Genomic DNA, 13,372 nt, shown 5'->3' with positions numbered 1-13,372 from the left:
GGCAGGATTCTCCCTAAGAATATTCCTCCTGCCATTCATTTCCCAAGTTCTCCTGCTAACAAGCCTTTTAATAATCACGGTAGCTTGTGTTGCATGCCTGTTATAACGTGTGTAGACAAGTGACAGTGACCTAGAGATTCATGTTAATCCTGAGCTACAATTTTAGTTCCTCAGGGGGTTAATTTGAGTTCTATGATTTCCTGAATGAAAAGAGAATTCCGCAAAATTACTTTACATCCGATGAAGTGAGCTGTAGCTCATGAAAGCTTATGCTCAAATAAAATTGTTAGTCTCTAAGGTGCCACAAGTACTCCTTTTCTTTTTACACTGATAGTTTAACTTCCTTTCTTGCACACATCTTCTCTTCCAGTTCCTAAGGAAGATTGGCTGATGCGTCAAGTCTATCGCAAAGACACACTGAACTCCACCTGCTTGATGAACAACCTTTCTCATTCACAAAGCAAACTGAAACATACGGTCGCAAGACAGATCTTTGTGGAGCATAACCACAAGTTCATCTACTGTGAGGTGCCCAAGGTGGGCTGCTCCAATTGGAAGAAAATCATCCTTCTCCTCACAATGAACCTGAGCAGAAAGGCTAATGAAGTCAACCATGATCTCATCCACCAAACCCCACTGATAAAGAGGCTGAGTTCTTACCCTTCTGACTATCAGGCGAAATTGCTGACCAGTTACACCAAAGTGATGTTCACCAGAGATCCCCTGGAACGGTTGGTTTCAGCTTACAGAGACAAGCTTCTGCACTCTGAGCCATACTATGGTATTACTTTGGCAAATGAGATCAAGGCCATGTGCAGGAAAAACAAAAATTCGACTGAAAAGGTGACTTTCCAGGAGTTTGTTAACTTTATTCTGACAAAAAACCAAGAACTTTTGGATATTCACTGGAAACCAATGTTTCTACTCTGTGATCCTTGCAACATTCACTATGACATCATGGGGAAGTTTGAGACCTTGGAGCAAGATTCTGAACATGTTCTCAGGAACATTGGAGCCCCAGAGGATATGCACTACCCTAACTTTAAGAAGTATGACTCAGAGAAACGTACTAGTGATGATATCACCCTCGAATATCTCAGAAAGCTGAGCGCAGAGCAAATTCAAAAGATCAAGAAGCTGTACCAGATGGATTTTGCCATGTTCAACTATCCTTATGATTTGAAAATGAACCTTTACAAGACTGATACAGTATGAACCGAAAGGCAGTTTTTATTCATACTGTATCACATGAACTTGTCTACACAGATGATTACAGGTAGTTGATGGTAGCAGTCAAGCACTTATTGTTTTGTAGCTCATAAAGCTATTTGTTGTAGGCACTCATGTAATGTTGTATGGAATATGGGACATCCTTTATTATATTATCAGTACCAATATTACAACATTGTAATGAATCTTATACCAAATATGCCATGTAATGTATCATTGGAAAAGGTATGATTTGCTAAATATGCTAAGCTTGTGCATATGTATATATCATCTTTGTATCATGAGTTATAAATGTATGGTTCATTGATATCTCAAACTTGTGCTGTGTATCTGGGTGACATCCCCAGACAGATGAACATCAGCACGACCCAGTCTCTTTGATAGCCCATCAAGGGGAATCAACTGTACAATGAACTCTTTGAGAGAAGCCAGGGGCTACATCTATGAGTCAGCAGGACATGTTGGGATATGCCTATGGACAAGGGACTCCAAGTACTTTTCCATGCCCATGTGCTATGAGCTTGTGTTTGGGACAAAAGATGTATAAGCCACATGGAAGAGAATATAAAAAGGCAGCTGCATCATCTCCATTTCATCTTCAATCGTGCTTCTCACCTCTGGAGTAACTTCTGAAGCACTGGAATGGGTTACCTAGAGAGGTGGTGGAATCTCCATCTTTAGAGGTTTTTAAGGCCCAGCTTGACAAGGCCCTGGCTGGGATGATTTAGTTGGTGTTGGTCCTGCTTTGAGCAGGGGATTGGACTAGATGACCTCCTGAGGTCTCTTCCAACCCTAATAGTCTATGATTCACTACAAACTGAAGCTTTGAACAAAGGACTGATAGACCCATCCAATCTTTAGATGTGTTCCAGAGGGACATTACAAATCAGCAAACCGACCAAGGCTGCAAAGAACCTGATATATGGACTCTGAAGTCATATGTATGTATCTGATTGCTTTGACCATCTAACAACTCTCTTCTTGTTCTTTTCTTTTCTAATAAACCTTTGGTTTTAGATACTAAATGATTGCCTGGCAGCATGGTATTTTGGGTAATATCCAAACTAGTCTTGATCTGGTAATGTGGCTGGCCCTTTGGGGATCAGAAGAACGTTTTGTATAATGAATAGAGTTTTAAGTAACTTTTCACTTTTCTGGACCTGTTTGCTGATTGGGAGCAATAAAGGGGGCTATGTTATTTCTTTTTTCTAGTTTCTTGATAACCATTGTGTGGGATCAGGAGCACCGTTTGTGACTGGTTTGTGAATCTAATACCACCAGTTTTGCGAAAATCTGCTCTTCTTTCTGAAGCCTGCCCTGACCTTGGCATTTTCATTGTGAGCTACCCTAGGCACCTGGAGTCACAGCTTGTCTACTGAATCAGTGTAACAAATGTTCCACCTGTATGAGATTTTTCCTTCTGCTGATCTGATTGCCTTGAATGTATGTGAAATTCACAGAGATCCTTGGTATGATGGGGGTAAGGGAGGGGGAATATGGCTTTTCCATATACAGATGTTTTAGAGCATCCACTTTTAGTCTAGATTATTTTGATTTTCAATTAATAAAAACATATAAAGTAGTGTGTGTCCCTAACCATGCAGGAGCCTCCAACGGGAATCCTCTAGCAGGCAGGCAGACATCTTACATGTAAAGGTGCATGGCATCAAACAGAATCATTACTACATATACATCTGGAAATTGCAAGAGTACAGCAGCGCTCTCGCCACACCCCATCAAGTCCCCTACCCTTGTGGGTGTTGGAAGGAGTTGGTGTAGATGCAGCAAAGCTGGCATTGTGCCATCTTGTGTTCCCCCCCACCCCGGTCATGGAAATGCTCAGCTAAAAAGTGTGTAGCAGCTTCGGAGACTCTTTGCACTGCCATAGCTGGAGCCAGAATCTGGCCCATGGGCTGATCCAGAATGAAAAATCCAGTAAACTCCTCTCTCCTAGAGAAGTGATCAGGAAGTTGTTAACTTTATTCTAAAAAAACCCCTAAAACACAAAAACAATCCAACAATAATGACTACCACCAGCCAGAACATTTGGACATTCATTGGGATGTTTCTACTCTGTGTGCATTGCAACATTCACTATGACACCATAAGGAAATGTGAGATCCTGCAGCAAGATGTTGAACATATTCTCAAGTGTATTTGAGCCCCAGAAGGTCTGAATTATCCTAACTTTAAGAGGTATGACTCTGAGAAATGGACCAGTGCTGTTATCACAATGGAGTATCTCAGAAAGCTGAGCTCACAGCAAATTTAGCAAATGGCACCAGAGTCAAAGTTGTGTCAAGTATTTGCCTTTGGTGGGACCTTAAACTCACTCAGCCTATTTTCTTTTTCTAAAAAATGAAAAATGGGAAGCAGTGTTTGACCACAGCCCTGAGAAAACCCAAACTGCCCCCTCTCTGCATGCAGGTGGCACATTTATATATTTAATGTTTTTAAAGCTGTTCCTTAGTTCATCAAAATTGAAAGAGCTATGTCAAGAGTTAGCCAATCTAGCTCGCCAGCTCCACTAGCTCCTTCCAGTTGCTAATGACCTACAGGAATAAGTTACAGTTTCCTCCTCTCTCCTCAATGCTGGTCCTTTTGGTGGGAGCAGGGTGTGTAGGGTTGCCCGTCAAATTTGTCTGAAGAGTAAAGCTTTCCACCCTTTTCCTCAAACAACTTTCCTGGCTGGTTAACCACCCCTGGATGGTCCCCAGGCTGCAAAGTGACAGTTTGATGAGCCACAGAAGGCTCATGAGTATTGATATGAAACATGACCCTAGAGACACAGCATGGAAATATAGGAGGGGGCCATTACTGAGCAGCAGTAATGGGGAGATATACCTGTCCCCTCTCAGATCTTCCATATTGCTATTTATTCCCCATGTCCATCATTCTGTCTTCTGTGATGTCTCACCCACCCTTCCAATAACCTTGTTCCCCACATATTCTACACACAGATCAGCACTGTGGGGGCCGTCTTGCTCCCATATCCATTGCCTGGCATAAATTCCCCTATCAAAAATGTCCCCCAGATATCTCCTTTAGATTGCAGAAGCAGCTTCTTATTCCTGCCAGCTGTGCTGGGCTGACAAGCCTCTTTTGTCTCATCAGACTTTCTCTCCCTGCCAGCAAACCCTAGCAGATTTACTGGCAGGAGAAGCTGTGTGCTGAGAGCAAGGCTGCTATCTCTGCTCCTCCAAGATCTTCAAGGACAAGCCTCTTCCTCTCTCATTATAACACAAAACCTTAAATCTGACCTCATGTATTCCCCATGAATGAGTAACAGATCAGACACACAGAGCCAATGCACCTATGTAGCTGAGGTTACAAGTAAAGTTTTGCATTCGTGCGGGCGTCAAAGGGAGCCATGTCATGGCACCTTCTTGTGGCATGACATGGCCCTATGCTGAACTTCCCTCAGTTCCCTTTGGGCTTGTCAAGGTTCCTCCCACACTCTGAACTCTAGGGTACAGATGTGGGGACCTGCATGAAAACCTCCTAAGCTTATCTTTACCAGCTTAGGTCAAAACTTCCCCAAGGTACAAAATATTCCACCCGTCGTCCTTGGATTGGCCGCTACCACCACCAAACTAATACTGGTTACTGGGGAAGAGCTGTTTGGACGCGTCTTTCCCCCCAAAATACTTCCCAAAACCTTGTATCCCACTTCCTGGACAAGGTTTGGTAAAAAGCCTCACCAATTTGCCTAGGTGACTACAGACCCAGACCCTTGGATCTTAAGAACAATGAACAATCCTCCCAACACTTGCACCCCCCTTTTCCTGGGAAATGTTGGATAAAAAGCCTCACCAATTTGCATAAGTGACCACAGACCCAAACCCTTGGATCTGAGAACAATGAAAAAGCATTCAGTTTTCTTACAAGAAGACTTTTAATAAAAATAGAAGTAAATAGAAATAAAGAAATCCCCCCTGTAAAATCAGGATGGTAGATATCTTACAGGGTAATTAGATTCAAAAACATAGAGAACCCCTCTAGGCAAAACCTTAAGTTACAAAAAAGATACACAGACAGAAATAGTTATTCTATTCAGCACAATTCTTTTCTCAGCCATTTAAAGAAATCATAATCTAACGCATACCTAGCTAGATTACTTACTAAAAGTTCTAAGACTCCATTCCTGGTCTATCCCCGACAAAGACAGACTATAGACAGACACACAGACCCTTTGTTTCTCTCCCTCCTCCCAACTTTTGAAAGTATCTTGTCTCCTCATTGGTCATTTTGGTCAGGTGCCAGCGAGGTTACCTTTAGCTTCTTAACCCTTTACAGGTGAGAGGAGCTTTCCCCTGGCCAGGAGGGATTTCAAAGGGGTTTACCCTTCCCTTTATATTTATGACAGGGCTCTTATAAACTTATTCACAATCAAGAAACTTAAATTTCCCTTTTGTGAGGCCTCATTTATTAAGTCTCTTACAGCATGTCAACATTTCTTAAGCCCTCAAGTCCAGCCCTTGTTACTCTTGATTCAGGGTTCCCACAGCCCTCCTTCTGGGCCTGTGCAACATTTTGGGTAGGTTTTTCTCTCTATGGGTCAGAAATTGCACAGCCCTCCTTTTAGCATCAGCAAGATCATTCAGGTCAGCTATGGGTTAGAGGGGACGTGAAAGCAGCTCTAAAATAAGAAAAAATGGAAGAAAGGGGAAATTGATAGCAATGAATATAAATTAGAAGCTAAGAATTGCAGAAAATTGATAAGGGAAGGACACAAGGAGAAATCTATGGTTACCAGAGTTAGGAACAATAAAATGGAGCCTTTAAGTATATAAGGATCATAAGGAATCCTAACAATGGTCCATTATTAGATGGAAATGATAGAATTGTCAATATTAATGAAGGAAAAGTACAAGTGTTCAATGTATATTTTTGTTCTCTATTTAGAAAAAAGCCAGATGATGGATTCATATAGGATAATAATGATTAATGATGAAATACTTTCCATTCCAATAATAACTAAGGAGGATGTTAAATAGCAGCTCCTAAAGTTAGACAATATTTGATCAACAGGTCCAGATAATTTGCAACCAATAATTGTAAAAGACCTGGCTCATAGAGAGTGTCACCCTAAACTGAACCTCATTTTCTAAGCAGGGGGATGGGATGCCAAATCCCAGTGAAAATGAGAGAGGATGGAGATAGGTATTGTTACCTGGTGGTGTGGACTCTGTTGAAAGAACCCTGGACACCATTTGACCCCACCTCCCCTGCTCCTCCTCTCCCTTCTCCAGTATTGAAAGACAGAGCTGATTGGACTCAACTGAGAGCCCTGGGTTTTGTTGAGGGATTAGTAGAGCTGAAGTCACTAATGAGCAAGTGCAGGGGCTAAGCCTTAGACCTAGTGTGGGGACAGATTCTCCCATTTATAGGGTTGTCCACAGGGGGCCTAGGTCGGTATAACTGTGTCACTCCTGGGGGTGGATTTTTCACACCCCTGAGTGACTTAGTTATACTGATGTAAGTTTGTCTTGTAGAGCTGGCCCCAGACTCCACTGCTTCCCACAAACTCTTCCAGGGTCTCCTCCCTCTCCCCCAAGTCACCTTTCACTTACTTCTCCAAAACTCTCCTTCTCCTAGTCTCACCTCTTCCTTCTCCCAGACTCACCTCAGTATCCCCCAAACCCCCATTCTCTCTCCCCTAAAACACCTCTTGCCCCAGTCTCTTCTCCCTCTCAAATCCTTCTGTCATCTATCCCTGTTGTCCAAATGCCCCTCATAGCTGCCCTCCAGTGCCTGTGTTCCTCCCCCTTGTGCCTGTCCTCTCCTGTATCTGTCCCCCTTCTTCTCCCCTGACCTTGTGCCAAACAAAAGTGCTTGTTTGAAATTTAACAAGTGGGCAATGGAGGCTGGCACCATAGGCCGACTGGAGCTGGGAGATAATAGGTAAAGTAGGAGGCTGACTACAAAGGGCCTTGACAGTGAATCCAAGTAGCTTATGCTTGATGTGATGGAAAAGGGGATGTCTGCAGGGGAATGCAAAGAGTGGGGTCCCATGGTCACAGCAACGGGCTAGGAAAATGGTATTTGAATGGATGTGAATGGAGCAATATTGCATTTGTCAAGGCCAGAGAAAAGGATGTTGCAGTAATTGAGGTGCAAGATGATGAAAGCCTGGTCGAGGGTTTTAGCTGTGTAGATGGATGGGAAAGGCGGTATCTTAAAGCACGTTTTAATAGACCAATGCACCAAACAAACTGAGAATACTTTACACAACACACAATCATCTGTAAGTGATACTCTTTGAGCAGGCCTGAGAGATATCTTGGCAGCTCGCCCATGAATTTGAAACTCAGTTGTGGAAGAGATCAGACTGACCATGAATTTTTGACACTTCAAAGCAAAATATAAAACATATTTCTTTAAACAGTCTGCCCATAAAAAATGCACAAAACCAAAACAAAAGGCCAGATGTAGATAGTAAAAAAGATAACTATATCTTTATGAGTCCACCTTAAACATGCAAGATATCACGGTGATGGGTGTGGTATAAGAACACAAGCTATAGAGAAAGATTTAACTGAGGCACATAAAGGTATGAAGGATATAATTAAAATGGATCAGTCCTTTCTTTTTTCTTATAGCCCATAATACCAAAGGTAAGGTGGAATTTGATTAAAGTAAACGCTAGGACATTTAGAACGCATAAGAAGAAGTCTTACCTCATAGTCCCCCAAGGGAATACACTGCAGTAGGAGGCCAGCATGGTCAAATACTGTAGCCTGGATAATTTTACGATCACTGATATTTATGATTATACAAACTAATTTGATATAGGTAATTACATTTCAACTCAAGAATGTGAGATCCAGAGGTGTGTGTAATGGGAGCGGTAAGTGGAGGCAGTGCTGAAAGTGGTCTGAAAAAAGTGGGTCTATCCTAATCTGGGAGCTGCAGCTTTGGTAAGACAGTGCTCGAAAATGCACCCCTCAGTTACCCAGATCAATTATTATTATTTTGAGCTGGGTCTGCGACCCCTTGTGGTCCCTCTCCACCCGCACTTTAAGCACTGAATGGGGGATGGGGGAAAGTCAGAAAGGATCACACAACTAACGAGTGCACTGTGGCAATATTTCACCTTCTAACAGCATCCAGTATTGTTCATTGCGTCGGGCAGAAAAATAGACTACATGGATTTGGGGTTTGAGCCAGTATCAAAACTCCCATGATATTATTTTTTGGTAGAGAAATGACTAGCAAACAAATTGTGGATCGTACGCCGAAGATGACACACATGATAAAGTATAAAAGGTTATGACTGAGACACACACAGGCATAGGAAAGGGATTAAACATTTACCATATTATCTAGGAATAGGGATACCACACAGAGTATGATAATATGCAGATTGCGCTGCCCCCATTGAACAAATGAATATACCAGCCTTTTATTATTTAAACTGCCCGTGATGAAACAGAAAAGAGAAATGAGCCCCCCTGAACAGATGGTGTGCACAAGGCAGAGAAGCTTTGCATGGGCCAGACGTCCAGGTAGGGTGAAGGCAAATGCTCACCTCTCTCCCCTTTGCACACCAGTCCATAAAATGGAGGTGCACTTTTCCCTGGCATGGTCTTTCTGTCACTGATTTGTTTATTTTCTGTCTAATATGGTTTAGGGGAGTGGGACTTCTCCATCTGATGTTGTCTGATAGGAGAGAACAGCTGGTATCTTAGTAGACTCTTGTGATCCCATGGCTCTTACCCGTGTGTGAAAGGGCTCCCCACCTTGCTGTGCTGCACAATGGGTTTCTTTTAGTTTGTACCTTTAAAAAGATATAGACGGGCCTCTCTCTCTCTCTCTCTCTCTGCAGAAATACATTATACTGTTCATAAACTTCCTCTGAGGAACTGATTTTGGTGAAGTGACATGGGGGAGAACACGTGGGGGGGGGGGGGGTCATGTGACTCCCTCCAGATTTCTGCCAGGGTTTATATATTTGTTTCTCTTTTTTTGTGAGAAGTGGGCTCAAAAGAAGAGTGCATGTTTAAATTGTGCCCCTCCACTATCAACAGTTATGCGTCATCTTTGTTGCTGTGTAATGAGGAGGTGTGTTTGTGGGGGATATGATTGTTCCTTCTTTTTTCTCTCATAATTGGATGGTATGAGAGTTTAAACCAAGAAATGAAAACATGAGGGTTAGGATGGCATGGGTCTCTAAAACAAAGGTCTGTTCTCTAGGTCTTTGGTTTGACTCTGGGCCCTAAGGGTTTTATTGTTAATTATCCATGTAGCATCATAAACGCATATGGCATTTTATAAAACACGGTATAAATCAATGTCACTGCCCTGAAGAGTTTACACTTGAACTGAGACAAGGCAAAACATTGGGAGACCATTAAGGAGTTGGAAGTGCAGAGACAGATGAAGTGATCAGTGTAGGGAAGATCGATGGATGAAGTGGGTTTTTAAAAGTAGAACAGCTGAGAAGTAATGGGAGGTGGCTGTTCCAAGAATAAGGGATAGCATTAGAGATGGTGCAAAGCGAAAGGTGAGAGGTGAGGAAGGGCGTTATAGAAAGGGAAGTTTGGGAAGCGTGTTGGTTTCTTGGGCAGAGTAGGTTTGCGAGTGGAGATTTAGTTGGCAGCGTGATTGTGCCAAGTCTTGAAAGTAAGGGCAAAAGCTTGAATGCAGTGCAATAAAGAGGCACCGAAGGACTCCAAAGGGTGCTGTGGTAGGAGCAGAAGAGGATTTTAGCTATGGCATTTTGGCAGGCTGCAGGGTAGAGAGGGGAGATGCCAAAATCATGGATAAGCAATAGGAATTGTAGGGAAAGGGCAGATTTTTCCTGGAGTGTAGAGGAATCATAGAATCATAGAATATCAGGGTTGGAAGGGACCTCAGGAGGTCATCTAGTCCAACCCCCTGCTCAAAGCAGGACCAATCCCCAATTAAATCATCCCAGCCAGGGCTTTGTCAAGCCTGACCTTAAAAACTTCTAAGGAAGGAGATTCTACCACCTCCCTAGGTAACGCATTCCAGTGTTTCACCACCCTCCTAGTGAAAAAGTTTTTCCTAATATCCAACCTAAACCCCCCCACTGCAACTTGAGACCATTACTCCTTGTCCTGTCCTCTTCTACCACTGAGAATAGTATAGAACCATCCTCTCTGGAACCACCTCTCAGGTAGTTGAAAGCAGCTATCAAATCCCCCCTCATTCTTCTCTTCTGCAGATTAAACAATCCCAGTTCCCTCAGCCTCTCCTCATAAGTCATGTGTTCCAGACCCCTAATCATTTTTGTTGCCCTTCGCTGGACTCTCTCCAATTTATCCACATCCTTCTTGTAGTGTGGGGCCCAAAACTGGACACAGTACTCCAGATGAGGCCTCACCAATGTCGAATAGAGGGGAACGATCACGTCCCTCGATCTGCTCGCTATGCCCCTACTTATACATCCCAAAATGCCATTGGCCTTCTTGGCAACAAGGGCACACTGCTGACTCATATCCAGCTTCTCGTCCACTGTCACCCCTAGGTCCTTTTCCGCAGAACTGCTGCCTAGCCATTCGGTCCCTAGTCTGTAGCTGTGCATTGGGTTCTTCCGTCCTAAGTGCAGGACCCTGCACTTATTCTTATTGAACCTCATCAGATTTCTTTCAGCCCAATCCTCCAATTTGTCTAGGTCCCTCTGTATCCTATCCCTGCCCTCCAGCGTATCTACCACTCCTCCCAGTTTAGTATCATCCACAAATTTGCTGAGAGTGCAATCCACACCATCCTCCAGATCATTTATGAAGATATTGAACAAAACCGGCCCCAGGACCGACCCCTGGGGCACTCCACTTGACACCGGCTGCCAACTAGACATGGAGCCATTGATCACTACCCGTTGAGCCAGACAATCTAGCCAACTTTCTACCCACCTTATAGTACATTCATCCAGCCCATACTTCTTTAACTTGCTGACAAGAATACTGTGGGAGACCGTGTCAAAAGCTTTGCTAAAGTCAAGAAACAATACATCCACTGCTTTCCCTTCATCCACAGAACCAGTAATCACATCATTAGAAGGTGATTAGATTAGTCAGGCATGACCTTCCCTTGGTGAATCCATGCTGACTGTTCCTGATCACTTTCCTCTCATGTAAGTGCTTCAGGATTGATTCCTTGAGGACCTGCTCCATGATTTTTCTGGGGACTGAGGTGAAGCTGACTGGCCTCTAGTTCCCAGGATCCTCCTTCTTCCCTTTTTTATGATTGACAGGCCTCAGCAAGTTTAACAGCCACCACTGGAGTTGGTGGAGGGTGTCCATAATGTATAACAAGGTGCAGTTGTTTACTAGCATGTCTAAGTGACTAGCCTTATTACCTTAAAAACAGGAGGTGGGCGAAGAAGGAGGAGTCAGAATTGAAGTGTAGTTCTGAGCCTAGGAAAAGGGGAGCATAGTCAATGGTAATAGAAAAGGGAGGAGGTGGATAAAGTAGCAGGAAAGGTGAGAAACTGTAGTCCTATTTACCAATGTTCTAAAATAGTCCCACAGATATTTTCTCTGAATAAAGCTGGAGCAACAACCCCAGCAGTCAGAGCACTATGTGCACAGCCAGGAGTCCCTCTTTGCCTCCTGCTTCTCCGGATTTACCCCTTTTCCCTTCACTGTCAGGTTAATGCCCCCCTCCTTGGAGGCCCTGACTCCCCAGGTTTGGGAAGGTGGGAAGAACCTGATATCAAAGGCTGCCAGACGCTCCTCCCGAAAGGCATCTGTGTGTGGGCAAAGAACCTTTACCTGGGCCAGACATCCAGGTATGGGAAAGGCAAACGCTCTCCTCTCTCCCCTTGCCTACCAGGCATTAAACAGAAGTGCACCAGTCCCCTGGTGTGTTCTTCCCCTCTCTGAATGGTTTATTTTCTGTCTAATATGGTTTAGGGGAGTGGGTGGTCTGATAGGAGAGGGCAGTGGGCTTCTGTGTAACTTGTCATGGTGCCATGGTTCTGACCAGCCTGTGAGAGGGCTCTCCACCTTGCTCTGCTGTGCAGTCATTTTCTTTTCATTTATACCTTTAATATATACCATAGACTAGAGTTTCCCTTTCTGTGTCTAACGAAATACTGTGTATCAGAGGAGACGTGTGTCTCTTTGGGAGGAGAGGGGGTGGCATGCAGGGTCATGTGCCCTGCCTCCTCCGCCCCCCCCCCATATCTGCATGGATTTATATTTATATTTTTGTTTCCTCTTTTTCAGGGAGTGGCTCAAATTTGTGTCCTCCCACTATCAATACTTATGTGTCACCTCCGCCTTGTATTGCTGAATTCCTGGTGTGACACAGAAGTTTGCGTAGGGGAATCTTTGTGTTTATTTAGGATTAAAGTTGTTCACTCATTTCAATCTAACAAATTAACAGTATAAGACATTTGACAAATTAGAATGTCAAGGCTATGAAGGTACAATTGCCAGGAACTAAGATCCAAACACTTCTGTTCTTTAGGCCATTGACTGTGGCTAGCTATTAGTGTTCTCTCTGGGGCTTGGCAAACCAAGAGTATATGGCATTGCTCCATGCTGGGTGCTGTTCCTGAGACTGAGTTACCCCTGAGCATCTCCGCATGTCCCAACCCCCTGCCCCAGGCCTGATCCCTGTCCTGCTCTCCAACCCCGTCGATCCCAGCCCAGAGCACCCTCCTGCACCCCAAACCTCTCACCCCCAGCCCCACCCCAAAGCCTGCACCCCGAGCCGGAACCTGCATCCCTTTTCACACCCTTGCCCCAACCCTGATTCCCCTGCTGCCCTCTGAACCCTCGGTCCCAGCCCAGAGCACTCTTCTACACCCCAAACTCCTCATCCCCAGTGCCACCCCAGAGCCTGCACCCCCAACCAGAGCCCTTACCCCCTCCCACACTCCAACCCCAATTTTGTGAGCATTCATGGCCCACCATACAATTTCTCTTCCCTGATGTGGCCTTTAGGCCAAAAAATGTGTCCACCCCTGTGCTACACTGTTCTCACTCATATTTTGGTGTCCTCACTGGCTACCAGTGTGCTCCCATTAATGATGGACTTGAGCTGTGGAGTCCACGTCCAAACTTTCCTAAAGTTTGAGGCGATTTGTACCAGCCAGACACAGTCCTGAGCAGGGGAGCCACACAGTCCTAGATTGAGAAGTTGTGCCTCAGCATTTCCCAGTTTA

The 13,372-nt window shown here is 44.2% G+C and overlaps 1 pseudogene; it reads left to right on the top strand.

Moving 5' to 3' along the window:
* Nucleotides 1–390: 390 nt before the first annotated feature.
* LOC144266552 (carbohydrate sulfotransferase 9 pseudogene) lies at nt 391–1,215 on the top strand (annotated as a pseudogene).
* Nucleotides 1,216–13,372: the final 12,157 nt, after the last annotated feature.

The sequence above is a fragment of the Eretmochelys imbricata genome, chromosome 6 (assembly GCF_965152235.1).
Source record: "Eretmochelys imbricata isolate rEreImb1 chromosome 6, rEreImb1.hap1, whole genome shotgun sequence".
In the NCBI taxonomy this organism is placed as follows: Eukaryota; Metazoa; Chordata; order Testudines; family Cheloniidae; genus Eretmochelys; species Eretmochelys imbricata.
This window is presented reverse-complemented; position numbering and strand designations above follow the sequence as displayed.